We start from the raw sequence: 13,871 nt of genomic DNA, 5'->3' as shown, positions 1-13,871 counted from the left end.
TCCAATTCTACATTCCATGTACACACAGCCTGGCACCACACAAAATTTTACACAACAATTTGAGAGAGACATAAATTACATCTTAAGTAACCAATAAAAACTGGCATTCACAGTACTTTAAAGATATTAGTTCTTTCTTACAAAGTCTCTGAGGAAGTGCTACATACTACTTTAGCTATCCTAAACAGAGACGAAAACATCAAATAATGCAACGTAAGTATACGAACACTGACACCAATTTTGCACTCCTATTCAGATGGCACCTATGGCAAATACTTGGATCTCCTCCCCGCTAGTTACACTACCGATTTGAATGCCATTGCTGAAAGCATACTCCCCCCCCACTGCTCCCATATATATACTGTTTAAAAGCGAGAAGCAATCACTACTTTGCTATAAAAACATTTTGCACATTTCAGACTCCTATTGATAACTTAGTTGCTGAGTTGGTAGAGAACTCTCTTTAATGTGACCTTCTTTACTCCATAACTTCAATTTAAACTGTGTACGATATCAAAGTAACCGATTCTGCAGTAATATGGAAATAACGTTTCCTTCAACCACCTGTTAGGATAGATAGTCCTAACAAAAAATAAAAATATGTACTTTTCAAAGCCACAAGAAAGTTAGCTATTTCTTTTCAACAAAGAGTTGTTTTAGCAGGATTGCAATATTTCATTTGAGGTTTTCACAGCTTCAAGATTATGAAGGAAGGAAAGAGGAAGATACATGTGCCTCTTAAAAAACAGTAGCAAACATTTTCAAGAGATAACTATCTCCCCTAAAGTCTTTCTTAAGTGCACAATCCTGAGGACACAACATAACAGTGGTCAGACTTTTTTTGCAAGCAAATCAAAAAATATGATATATAGTTACACTAATCTACAGCTGATATGCAGGCTGCTCACGACTCACAGAGGTTTACCTCTAGTCCAGCCTTCCCCAACCTAGTACCCTCTGGATGACGTTGGACTACAACTCCCATCTGCCCCAGCCAGCATAGATAGTGATCAGGGATAGGAGGGCATGAGGTTAGAAAAGGCTGCTCTAGCCTCTTCAGCAGGCAGCAGCATGGTAATGGGGAAGCAGGCAGGCCAATACCCATTACATCTGAAGGATGGGACACTGGCCTATAACCAATATGGAAGTGCCTCCAGGCAGAAACCCATATATCTTAGCCTCCTTAGAGAGTCACTTAAGGACACAAATGTGGCATACTGTACATGTAAGAGACAGGTGTATGCACACCATTGTGTTTTCTCAACTATATAATATTAGCATGAGTACAAACACAAGAAACAAAAGTTGACAACATCTCATTATGTGTACACACACTAGTAAAAGCATTTAGCACTGCATTATAGATGAAGCAATCTTCAGAATACTCATCCTAAGGCAATGCTATAGAAAGAAGCCTGAAAGGCAGAAAGTCCAGCTGCTGAGGCAGCACTTGAGGTAAACTGGTGTTTGTACACCTTGCACTTCCTGTCTAAACCAGATATGTCCCAATGCTTTGTGGGATAAGCTTAAGCCCTAGAAATGGCCTTACCGATTCTTCAGTCATAAAGCTTTGAGCCTTTGCGTACTCTAAGACTCCCATTGGCCTTCATAAGATATATTTTTAAAGCCTATTACATGTTAACCTAGTCAGGCATTCATATTTGGTCTCATATTCTGTCTCAGTAAACAATATTTAGGTAAAATGTGATATTTGACAACTGAAGTTATCCAGTGGAACACTAATTAGACAGAATACCTTTATCAGCCATGCAGTTTTCCTCTCACCTGGTCAACCAGGGCAAGCAGCAACTCGCCATGCTCAAAGTGGAAAATGAACTCTCTCCTCAATCCTGATGCCATCTATCTTTCTGCTCCACATCACCAGTGAGAGGCTATCCTGGATACTGTGCCAGACTTTTAAAGACAAGCAAAGCTGCCTAATAGGCCCAGTTACCACTCCCATGCCATTACCACAGTTTCTGTGTCTAACTGTGCCGGGCTTAACACAATGCTTCTGCTTCTCCTGCTGGAAACAGAAGCATGGAGAGATCCAGACCAGTTCTAATGACTTGAGCCAGTAAAGTGGCAGGAAGGTGAAAGGGGCAGCTGGCAGCAGCATATGAAAGAAGTGAGAGAAAAGAAATAGGTGAATAAGCATGCAGTAAATATCTTTTTTTCCCCTTTCATAACATGTCACTTATTCTTGGCTACTACTCTGAGCACCTTCCTCTCCTCCAGTTATAGACAAGTCACTATGCTACCGCAAAAAAGTGTTGCACAATGGTATTATGGTTATTGATTAAATTTATTAGTCACTTTTCTTCATAGAAATGAACTCAAAGCAACATACAATGAAAAGATTAAAACCAATATAAAACCAACACAAATAAGAAGTTTAGAAAAACACTATACAATCCACCCCCTAAAAGAGGCTACAATGTCAAAAGCTCTCCAAAAAATTAAGGGCCAAATGCCTGGGAGAACAGGAATGTTTTTGTCTGGTGCCTAAAGATAGATAATGATGGTGCCAGGCAAGCCTCTCTGGGGATAGTGTTCCATAACCGGGGGGCCACCACTGAGAAGGCCCGTTCTTGTGTTGCCATCCTCCACTCCTTCCTTGAAGGAGGCACACAAAGAACAGCCTCAGATGCTGGATACCGGGTCTGGGTTGGTTCATATGGGGAGAGGCATGTGATATTGGGATCCTGAACCGTATAAGGTTTTATAAGTCAAAACCAGCACTTTGAATTGAGCCCGGAAACTAATTGGAAGCCAGTGCAGTTGTGCCACAGTTGGCCCCGTAAGCAATCTAGCTGCTGAATTCTGCACCAGCTGCAGTATCCAAACTGTGTTTAAAGGCAGCCCCATGTATAATGCATTGCAGTAATGTAACCTAGAGGTTACTAGAGCATGGCCAACAGAAGTCAGGCTATCCCTGTCCAGATAGGGTCGTAACTGGACCACCAGCCAAAGCTGATGGAAGGCACTCCTCGCCACTGAGGCCACTTGAGCTTCAAGTGACAGTAATGGATCCAGAAGTACCCTCAAGCCACGCACCTGCTCCTTCAGAGGGAGTGTAACCCCATCAAGAGCAGGCCACTTCCCCTCCATTTGGTCTAGGAAACAACTCACTTTTCAGTTTTGTCTGGACTGCGCTTCAGTTTATTGGTTCTCATCCAGTCCATTACCAAGGCAAGACATCGGTTTAGCACATCCGCAGCTACACCTGGAGATGTAAGGAGCAAGAGAGTTGTGTGTCATCAGCATATTGCTGACAATATACTCCACATCTCCAGTAGCATGATAGTATGATTTGTTAGTGAATAGAGAAAATAAAATGTAACAAAGGAAATGCTCATCATTAGTATTTTAAGCAACAACAAAAAATCACAATTAAAACATATTGCTAGATGTATACATCAATTCACTAATAGGCAAAAAACCTTGTGGTTTAAGAACGTACCTGTAGCCCAAAGGTATTTCTAACTTTAAAAAGCAGGGAAATTGGGCAGCTATAGTGAATGCAACAGGGGAGCAGGACACCTGACCTTCTCTCTGAGATATTGTACTGCCCTACACTTTTGTCGAAATGCAAACACAATTTGGGTTGGTCTTTCACAGTCCAATCCACTTCCTGTGTAGCTTCGAAGAATTTGGTAACATGTGCCTCTGAGCATATGGTGAGTGGTGGCAACACCTGCCATCTCCAAAGATGGAGAATTATATTTTTGTATGTTTGTTGGTTCTTCTTACTTTGCTTCTTTCCTGTGTTACTAATGTTTCTACAGAGAGTCTAATCTAGAAAATTTTATTATTTCCTTCATTACTCATCCTAGAAATCTGTGTCAAATTTTTTTTATTAATTTCAAGGCCTTTTTATTGGTCAATGTCATATGATGGTAAAGACAGCCTTTTGTGTTTCAACCTGGAGGTTATGTTCTCTTTCTATTTTGGGTGCATTAACACTTGAATCTGAAACTGAAGTCTGATGTAAAATCAGACTGATTACACTATGTTGCTACTTCAGCAATGACTCTAGCTGTTGGAAAAAAGATCCGTGTTTTCAGCCTGCTATGTTTAAACCACTTCATTTAAAGCAAGGTGGGCACAGTCAATTAAAAACATAGAGCACACCTAGAATTTTGCTAGAATATATTTTGCCTCCCACTCTTTCATCTTGTGCAAACTGAGACACTCCTCATGTCCATTGGACACTATTCTGCAGAATAGTCAGTGCTGTTATGCCACAATTGTTTTTGGTGTTCCAAAGTGTTGCTCTCCTTCACATATTCACAGAAACAGAAGCAAATGATTAACTATAGGAAACTTCACTAAAATTGCAAAGTAAATGAGACATAGTTAACGTGACCATCTGAACTATATCAACTATCTTAATAATGTTGCTTCCTCCCTGCTAAAACCAGATCAGCACAGCACATCTCTTCTTTATATTATTTGGGCTGATTGCAAGTGTTGCCACCACTCACCATATGCTCAGAGGCACGTTACCAAATTCTTCCAAGCTACACAGCAAGTGGATTGGACTGTGAAAGACCAACCCAAATTGTGTTTGCATTTTGACAAATTTGTAAGGCGTTCAGGTCTTCTGCTTCCCTGGTGGATTCATCCCTGCTTTTTAAAGTTTGATAGAAATATCTGTGGGCTACAGGCACATTCTCAAACCACAAGGTTTTTTGCCTATTAGTGAATTTCTCTGCTTTTTTAATCCGGGTGGTAAGAAATAGGATCCTGTGCAAGTTTGCTGAGAATGGATTGATCATTTGCATGCTTATTGAGTTCAGTGGGATTAACTCCCCTACAATCATGCTTAGGATAGGTGAAAGTGAAACTGACCTTAGGGGATGGGCTCCTTTGGGAGAAAGGGCAGGATATAAATTCAATAAATAAAATAAACCTACATAATAGCAAGAGTACTACACCAATTTCTTTAAAATAACAAAGGGGAGCTAAAATGCATTTTTAAAATTTATTTAGAACACGTTTATGCTGCCCTACATCCACATAAAAATAACCCACAGTTTAGTCCAGGAAGTGTCATTAACATATATTGCCCTAAGACACATACAGAAAATGGTGCAGTAAAGTGATCTCAGACTCTTAACTTGCAGGTGGGTCTCTTTATATGGCAAACATACATTATTTCATTTATTTTTAAAAAGTGGTACAACAGTCCTGCTATGCTTTACGGCTCTCCTGCTCACTCTATGGAGAAAGCCCTAGACTTTTGCCACAAAGTCCTGCCCTGATGGCACCACTGCATATATGCCAGACTCACTTCTGAGTAAACAAGCTTAGTTCCACTGGCCTGGTTTGCAATCATGCTAAGCCACAATTTGTCTTCAACCATGGTTGAATCATGAACATGCCTTCCTGCGTGGCTTCTCCCACCCCAGCCCTCTGTAACCATGTGGCACAAGCAAGCCATAATATGGCTTCTGTTGAAAAAAACTATAGTCTGGCTTCAGACAACAGAACAAGCCATACTACGTTCAAGTTTAAAACACGGTTTATCTTACTTCCAAGTAAATGACTAGTCACTTGGGCCAATTATTATTTTTGACAAATTTTCACACACAAAGATTACATATAAAGCTTTGAGTTTTGTTCCTATAATGTCTTTCGTACTATTGTCTTTATAATGTCTTTTGTACTACTGTAGATGCTTCCAAACTTATGAGGCAACATGAATAGAAGGATTTTCCTACCACCAAAGCGAATTCAAGGGGAGGACACTTTTGATAGTTTCAGGCTGCAATCCTAAACAGCAGTGGTTCCCAAACTTTTCCCCGCAAGTACTGTACACTTGAAAACTGCTGAGGATCTTGGTGAACCACTTAATGATTTTTCTGCCTGTTGTAGCAACTGTAATGTGCTGTACTAGAAGATGCTGTATGATTTTTATTTGTATTTTTACAGATATGCCGTGGACCACCTGAATAAAGCTCACAGACTACTGGTGGTCCATGGACTACAGTTTTGGAACCCCTGCTATACACACCCTGAGTAGGAAGAAATCCCACTGAACCGTATGGGACTGGCTTCCGAGCAGATATGCACAGGATTGCTCTTCTGATTTTTCTAGATTTTCTTTGAAACCTACACCAACGAACCCTCATGTGACTGTTTTTGAAATATTAATACTATGTATTATAAGCTTGGAGTAACATACTACAGAATAGATTTCAGCATGGTTATATATTGCACTCCTTACAGGAGAAGTTTAGAGTAATCTAACTAGCTGGTAAGACAGACAGATAAGGTTAAAAGACAATACTCCATTCTCCAACAGTAATGCTTCTTAACCATGTTATTTCAAGTAATTGCCATATTCTGCTTCCTTATTCATAATGAACAGTTTCTAAAGTTTACTATGTAAACAGTCACTATGCAACCTTCCTAGAGAACCCTTAAGAGTTACATACATCTAAAAAGTTTCTGCACCAGTAGCTTAAGACCATAATGTTTCTGGTTGTTGATTCCTACAACTCGTATGCTACACAAAAGTTGTTGTATATTTCTCATATTCTTATTATTTATTAAATTTCTATCCTGCCCTTCCTCCCAAAGGAGCCTAGGTGGCAAACAGGGACTTAAAACATCTTAAAACATACTTCTTAAAATAAAACATCTTGGACATCTTTTTTAAAAAATCGTTTAAAACATCTTTAAAAGCAATTCCAAAACAGACACAGACTGGGATAAGGTCTCTATTTAAAAGGCTCTCATATATATATCAGATGCAGAGCTCTCAAGACAGAACGTGTGGAAGAACAAATAGGGGAGGGCTTTAGCATAGAGACCTATGGAAAACAGGTGTTCCATTTTTACTATGAAGGCCCACATGGCCACACAAATTTATTTCTAACTGTTTCCAGATGGGTAGCCATGTTACTCTGCTGCAGCAAAAACAGAAATTGAGTCTTGTGGCACCTTAGTGACTAACAAAAACCTTTTGAAAGAATGATTGAAACTTATGGAGATCAGTAAGATTAACATGCATTTTAAGCACATGACAAAATCATATCCAAGTTTCATTCATGATTCTAAGAGGAAACATTTAATTTAATGTGTCATATAAAGAGAAACAGGAATAGACCATGGCTGAAGCCCTACTCTGTTACTTTTCAAAGAAGGATCTTTTGATCTTCGTTGCAACTTAGAAAGAGCATGTGAACCCAGTTTTTGGTAAACTGGTGGTAAGTTCTACCCTTGCCACCATGTCATAATTAGTCATACTCTTAAAACTGCCTCTGGATACTATACCACACAGCTTTTCCGGAGCTGAGAGCGATGAAGCAAGATAGGAGGAGGCTTGAGCGGAAATGGAGACGAACTCCCGACGGATACAATTATGCACTGGTTAGTGCTTCGACTAAGCTCTATGTAGGAGCAGTGAAGGCAGCTAAAAAACATCATTTTGCTGCCACTATTAAATCATCTCTTTGCCGCCCAGCGGAGCTCTTTCGAGTTGTCCGGGGGCTTCTCCATTCAAACCCTCCGGACAGGGTGGAATCATCGGAGGCCCGCTGTAATCAGTTTGCCGATCACTTCCAGAATAAGATCTCATGTATCCGCCGGGACCTAGACTCTCAAGTTATAGCAGTAGATCCTAGTGAGGTGTCCGGAGCACAGTCTTGTCCTGTTTTGTTGGATGAGCTTCAGTTGGTTCAACTCGAGGACGTGGACAAGGTGCTTGGACAGGTACGTGCAACCACTTCGGTACTGGATCCTTGCCCCTCCTGGCTGATAAAAACTAGCAGGAATGGAACAGGTAGCTGGGCCAAGGAAGTGATAAATGCCTCTTTACGAGAGGGAGTGGTCCCGGGCTGTCTGAAAGAGGCAGTGGTGAGACCACTCCTGAAAAAGCCTTCCTTGGACCCAGACAATTTTAACAGCTACAGGCCAGTGGCGAATGTTCCATTCCTGGGCAAGGTCTTGGAACGGGTGGTTGCTGGCCAGCTCCAGGCGCTATTGGATGAAACTGATTATCTAGATCCATTTCAATCGGGTTTTAGGCCCGGTTTTGGCACTGAGACAGCCTTGGTCGCCCTGTACGATGACCTATGTCGGGAAAGAGACAGAGGGAGTGTAACTCTGTTGATTCTCCTTGATCTCTCAGCAGCTTTTGATACCATCGACCATGGTATCCTTCTGGAGAGGCTCGCGGAGTTGGGAGTTGGAGGTACTGCTTGGCAGTGGTTCCGCTCCTACTTGGCGGGTCGTCTCCAGAAGGTAGTGCTTGGGGAACATTGCTCGACACCGCGGGCTCTCCAATATGGGGTCCCGCAGGGGTCAGTTTTGTCCCCCCTGCTTTTTAATATCTACATGAAGCCGTTGGGAGAGGTCATCAGGAGTTTTGGAGTGCGTTGTCATCAGTATGCTGATGACACGCAGCTCTACTTCTCCTTTTCATCTTCTTCAGGTGAGGCTGTCGATTTGCTGAACCGTTGCCTGGCCTCGACAATGGACTGGATGAGAGTTAACAAACTGAAGCTCAATCCAGACAAGACTGAGATGCTGTTGGTGGACGGGTTCTCTGATCGGATGGTGGATATATACCCTGTCCTGGACGGGGTTACACTCCCCCTAAAGGACCAGGTTCGTAGTCTGGGAGTCTTTTTAGACTCTTCCCTCTCACTTGAGGCTCAAGTAGCCTCGGTGGTTAGGAATGCGTTTTACCAACTTCGGTTGGTAGCCCAGCTACGTCCCTATTTGAGTAAAGAGGACCTTACATCAGTGGTACATGCTCTGGTAACCTCACGTTTGGATTACTGTAATGCGCTTTACGTAGGGCTACCTTTGAAGACAGTTCGGAAGCTACAACTAGTGCAAAATGCGGCGGCCAGATTGCTGACAAGGACCAAGCGGTCCGAGCATATAACACCTGTTCTGGCCAGCTTGCACTGGTTGCCAATATGTTTCCGGGCTAGATTCAAAGTGTTGGTATTAACCTATAAAGCCTTATACGGTGCGGGACCACGATACCTTGCGGAACGCCTCTTCCGATATGAACCGGCCCGTGCACTACGTTCTGCTACGAAGGCCCTCCTCCGGGTTCCAACTCACAGGGAGGCCCGGAGGGTGATGACAAGATCTAGGGCCTTCTCAGTGGTGGCCCCCGAACTATGGAACAGTCTCCCTGAGGAAGTACGCCTGGCGCCGACTCTGCTTTCCTTCCGGCGCCAGGTCAAATCCTTCCTATTCTCTGAAGCATTTTAAGTTACATTGATCTAATTTTAATAATGTTTATTGTATTGTTGATTGTATTTTAATATTATTTTGTTATTCATTGTATTTTTATACTATTTTATGTTCACCGCCCAGAGAGCTATCGCTAGTCGGGCGGTATATAAATTTAATAAATAATAATAATAATAATAATAAATAATAATAATTTATATTGCCAGCCTAAGGGAGAAGTCACATTGTCTGTTGCAGCACTATTGCAACTACTGATTGCCAATGAGTTCGAAGACAGCTAGCCAAGAACACACCATCCCATCCACCATTTAAACTATCTTTGCACTGAAAAAAGGGATCCTGGAAAAAGTTTTTTTTTAACATTCAGCACTGTACCCAGGGTGACCCACTTTAAGCCCAAAAGGTAATTGCTACACCAATAACTATAGATGCAGCCAAGGGATGATCTAGCAAGAGCTATTGCCTAGCACTCTAGACTCAATCTAGAGCAGGTGCAGACAGCACTAGTGAAGCCTGGGTGGCTACCTGCTGCTCAGATCCATCTACAATCCATCATATACACCTGCAAATTCTGCATTCATCTCTCTGCAACATGCAGATTGGGTACCCACCTCCAGGTTTCAAACCATCAGCCCCATCACATCATTCCAATAGCTTCAGGAAAGTTGAGAAAAGTTAGCAGGACTCTAGCAGGACTCATACAGTGAAAGAGGTATGCCCTTCATTAGGACTTGCTGGATGATGGGTCAGTGCACACATTGTGTTTCATATTTCAAAAGGAAGTGCTATTGTTAGGACTTCTGCTTCTGACTAGGACAAAGCTCATAATTTTCCTATCACTGCCTGATGACAAAGTTTTATTCATATGCATCACCTGATTTAGGCCTATCTAGGACTGTTTTCAGCAGTGTTAGGCAGTTTTCACACCTGAGGTTTAAATCAGATCCTCTTCTAACACAAATCCAAAATCTGCACTGGCTGGAATGTTCACTGATCCCTCGCTCCCTGCGTCCTATTCCACTACTGCATTGGCACCATTTATACACAGCTCAAAAAACAATGTTTTCAATTGTAAGCCTGAGGGCAAGGAGTGTTTTACTATTGATCTCTAGTTATTTTTTTATTCCATTTCTTAGACACCTTATACAAAAAAATAGTCTCAAGTTGAGTTATACTATAAAATACAAGCAATATAAAAATATACAAGAATTAATAAGAGGTAACAGCAACCAACAAATTTGTCAATACAATTCTAAAAGTGACATCTCCAAGAAAAAAACATGTCTCACAACCAGCACAAACCAATTTAAATGCCCAACAGCACAACATCAACAATCTTAATTATAAAATGCCTGGGAGAAAAGTATTTGCCTGGAGCTAAAAAATTAGGATCAGCACGAGGCACGCCTCAACAGGGAGTTTCTCTGGGGATCTTTTTTTTTTCCTGAAGAGCAGGGTAAAAATCCTTCAAGTAATTTTTTTATACAAATAATTGAAAGAGGTTAACATCAGATAGTTAAAAACACTGCATAATTATTCATAACCACAGAAGAATTTAATTTTTATTTTAAAATATGGGATATATTTCATCTCACAAGAGCCTACACATAATTTTATATTTGACTGTGTAAGTATAAAATTCAGGTTCATCTATTTCAAAATAATTAATGCTACTTTTTATTAATCATTTATTAAAGTTTTCACAAATTCTTATAGGACATATTAGTTTCCCTTTCCTTGGCTTCCCCTGCCCTCAACCAAATACATTAAGTCCCTTGATGACTGAAATTCACTAAATATTCTCCAATTCCATACAAGAAAAGGAAAATAAATAAGTATCTTATTGAATGAAATGATAAAATTAAAAATAAAGGCATTATAATAATCAATATCAATGATAGTATCATTGATAAAAAAAATATCATCCCACCCACTCACATGAATAATGTAACGCTGTTCAGACACCACATGCTTAACTGGAGCTGGCAACCATTATTGCTCATACTTGCCATGTTGGTGTTTTTTTTTTAACTACATGATGTCCGTATACATTTCACTTTTTCATATTCTAAAAACAAAACCCTTCCTTGTGTGTGTTTGAGTGTGGGGTTTAAAAGGCAAAATACTGGCTGAAATATCATTTAGGAACCATTCTGTTCTTATCACATATAAAAACCTAGAAGACTTTCAGCCATTCCTCTGTTCACTTTCATTCTTACATTATTTAAACTGCAAACTAAATGGACACTTTGTTCTATACAGCACCTAGCACAACACCAACAGCATGAACACTATTCTCTAAGAGCTCCTAAAACAAAAATTTAGCCACCAACCATCTTTAGAGAACACTTCTTTTGACAATAAGCATAAAGATATCCTTCACATGTTGCACCTAAATTTACTAATGTGGACACTGCTGTAATAAAGCTGTAATTCTATATAAACTTACCTGGCTCACTGGATTCAATAGGATTTACTTCTGAGTAGACATGCACAGGAGGGCACTATTAATCTGTTAGTCTTAAAGTGTTACAAGACTGTTGAGTTTAGTTAGGTTTACAATATCCCATGGTATCATAGCTAGATAAGACTACTTGTCTGTTTTTTTCCTCAGGGAGAAACCAATTACTCTAACCCACTATAAAAAACAGCATCACGTTAAAGGCTAACAGATTGTGGCAGAAACGTGATAATGTTTACACCAAAATACACTGGTTAGAGCCTTTCTGGTACACAAAACGTGTGTGTCTGTGTGTCATTTCTGTGGTACCATGATCTAGACACATCTACTTAAGAGGTAAACCTCAACGGGTTCTGGTAAAGGAGTACAGGATTACAGCCTAACACCGCTATTCTTCTACAATTTCATACAACTCACAGACTAGATTCCCCGCAAACAACTGAGCTAAATAGCCAGTTGCACATCCAGAACATTCGCGTGTTCGGGAATGTCATTAAGGGGATGCGAGTGTGGGGAATGGGAGAAAAACACGACGACGCCTTACCGTTAAAAGGCAGCAAACTGTCCACAGCAAAAAAAAACGGACAGCAAAATCAGCCCCCACCCTCCCCACAGCCCCACAATTATCCGAGTCCTAAATGGTTCTTGCGCCAGGCTGCGAACTGGGAAAAGGTGAAGAAAAAAAGAACCGGGTGGGTCAAGACGTTGGGCGGTGCCGGCTCCCCTCCCTTTGTTTGACAGCTCACACGACCACCAGGCTGCCCTCATCCCCTCCACCTTGTACGTCCCTCTTTCAACGCCCTTACCAGTAAGAATTGGAGCGGGGGTGGTGGTGGAGGAGGAAGACGAAGAGTCGGAGGAGGGTGACGACAGCGACGGGGGCGTCGCAGCAGAACAGGAAGAGTCTACGCGTTACTTGAAGAGCTGCTTCTTCTTCACCGCTCCCTGCAATTAGCGACAGCAGCCATCTTCCTTTCTCCACCCCTCTCTCTCGTTCTCTCGACGGCCTCCGCGGCGCGGTGACGTGAACCTTTGCTGGGCTCCGGCTGAAGCCAGCGAGCGGCTCGGAGAGACGATTCTGTCGTTCAGGAGAAGTCGGCCCTTTCCTCATTGGGCTGGCTCTGTCGGCAACGGGGGAGGCGGGATTTGAAACAGGAGTCCTAGAGGGGTAGCCGCCTTCTCGGTTTATTGTAAGAATCTTACAACAAAGAGTCATCTACCACCTAAAATAAGAAAGAAAAACTTGCCGCATTTATTGCGGCATAAGCTTTCGCAGCATACACACACACGTATATTATAAGGTTGGAAAGTTGTGTAAACTAGGGATAGCGAGCTTGTAGCTCTGCAGGTGTTGTTGGGCTCCAACTCCCACCAGCCCCTGCAAGCACCAATAGCCAGGGATGATGGGAGTTGTAATCCAACATCTGGAGGGCCTCAGATTTCCCATTCCTTCAGTATCAAATGGCAAGGAAATGCAAGTAGTACAGTCTGTGCCCAAATGCACACTTACCTGGGATTAACAGTGCGATCACAGTGTTTTTGTTGATAAAAAACGCGGTGCCAGTTCTCATACCATGACAAACATGCAGTGGGTGACAATAGCAAAAAAAGAGGTGATAGCACTCCATACCGGTGAGTACCACCACAATAAAAAGCATTGTGCAATGCCATGTTTATTCAGAAGTCCTATTCATTTCAATTGGGCTTATTCTCAAATAAATGTGATTAAAGGTAGTGTAGAGATACATAGAATTGGGCAAGAAGAGGCATGGGTTGTGGTAATCCGGTCATCAGAAGTCAGTCACATTGTGTTCAGTGGACCTTATTCCTAAAAACTGTGTATAGGGATGCAGTCCTAGTAGGAAGTAACATTGGAATTCTATGCATGTTTACTTGGAAGCAAACGTTCATTCACTCCCTCTGAAAGCAGTGGAGGCTGATCCACTAGGTCATTTGGGGCACCATTCTTCAGTCTGCCAGACCCCACTTGCCTGACTTCTTATTTACATCCAGTCCAGGGGTACCACTGGTGGTCACTTTCCTCCACCTTAGTATCAGTGCTGCCACTGTAGAACTCTGGAAGGAGGAGGATGGGGGCAAGACTAGAATTAGTTGGCTCTGGCTCCATTTCCTCTCGCCTTCTCTGTCTTCCGCCCTACTAGTCCCAATGGGACCTGCCTCTACTGTC

At 41.8% G+C, this 13,871-nt stretch overlaps 1 protein-coding gene across 8 annotated transcripts in view; it reads right to left on the bottom strand.

The window, feature by feature from the left end:
- KIDINS220 (kinase D interacting substrate 220) overlaps positions 1-12,964 on the bottom strand; it is a 98,300-nt gene extending 85,336 nt beyond the window's left edge. For 2 of the 8 annotated variants that reach the window (XM_061622825.1, XM_061622822.1), the window contains exons 1-3: positions 12,490-12,957; positions 3,133-3,226; positions 1,786-2,106 (exon numbers count right to left, since the gene is read on the bottom strand). The gene's annotated coding sequence lies outside the window, so the exon portion shown is untranslated. The other 6 variants (XM_061622830.1, XM_061622828.1, XM_061622826.1 and 3 more) reach the window with 6 other exon arrangements.
- Positions 12,965-13,871: the final 907 nt, after the last annotated feature.

The sequence above is a fragment of the Rhineura floridana genome, chromosome 4 (assembly GCF_030035675.1).
Source record: "Rhineura floridana isolate rRhiFlo1 chromosome 4, rRhiFlo1.hap2, whole genome shotgun sequence".
Lineage (NCBI taxonomy): Eukaryota > Metazoa > Chordata > Lepidosauria > Squamata > Rhineuridae > Rhineura > Rhineura floridana.
The sequence above is the reverse complement of the archived record's forward strand: the minus strand, read 5'-3'. Positions and strand labels throughout refer to the sequence as shown.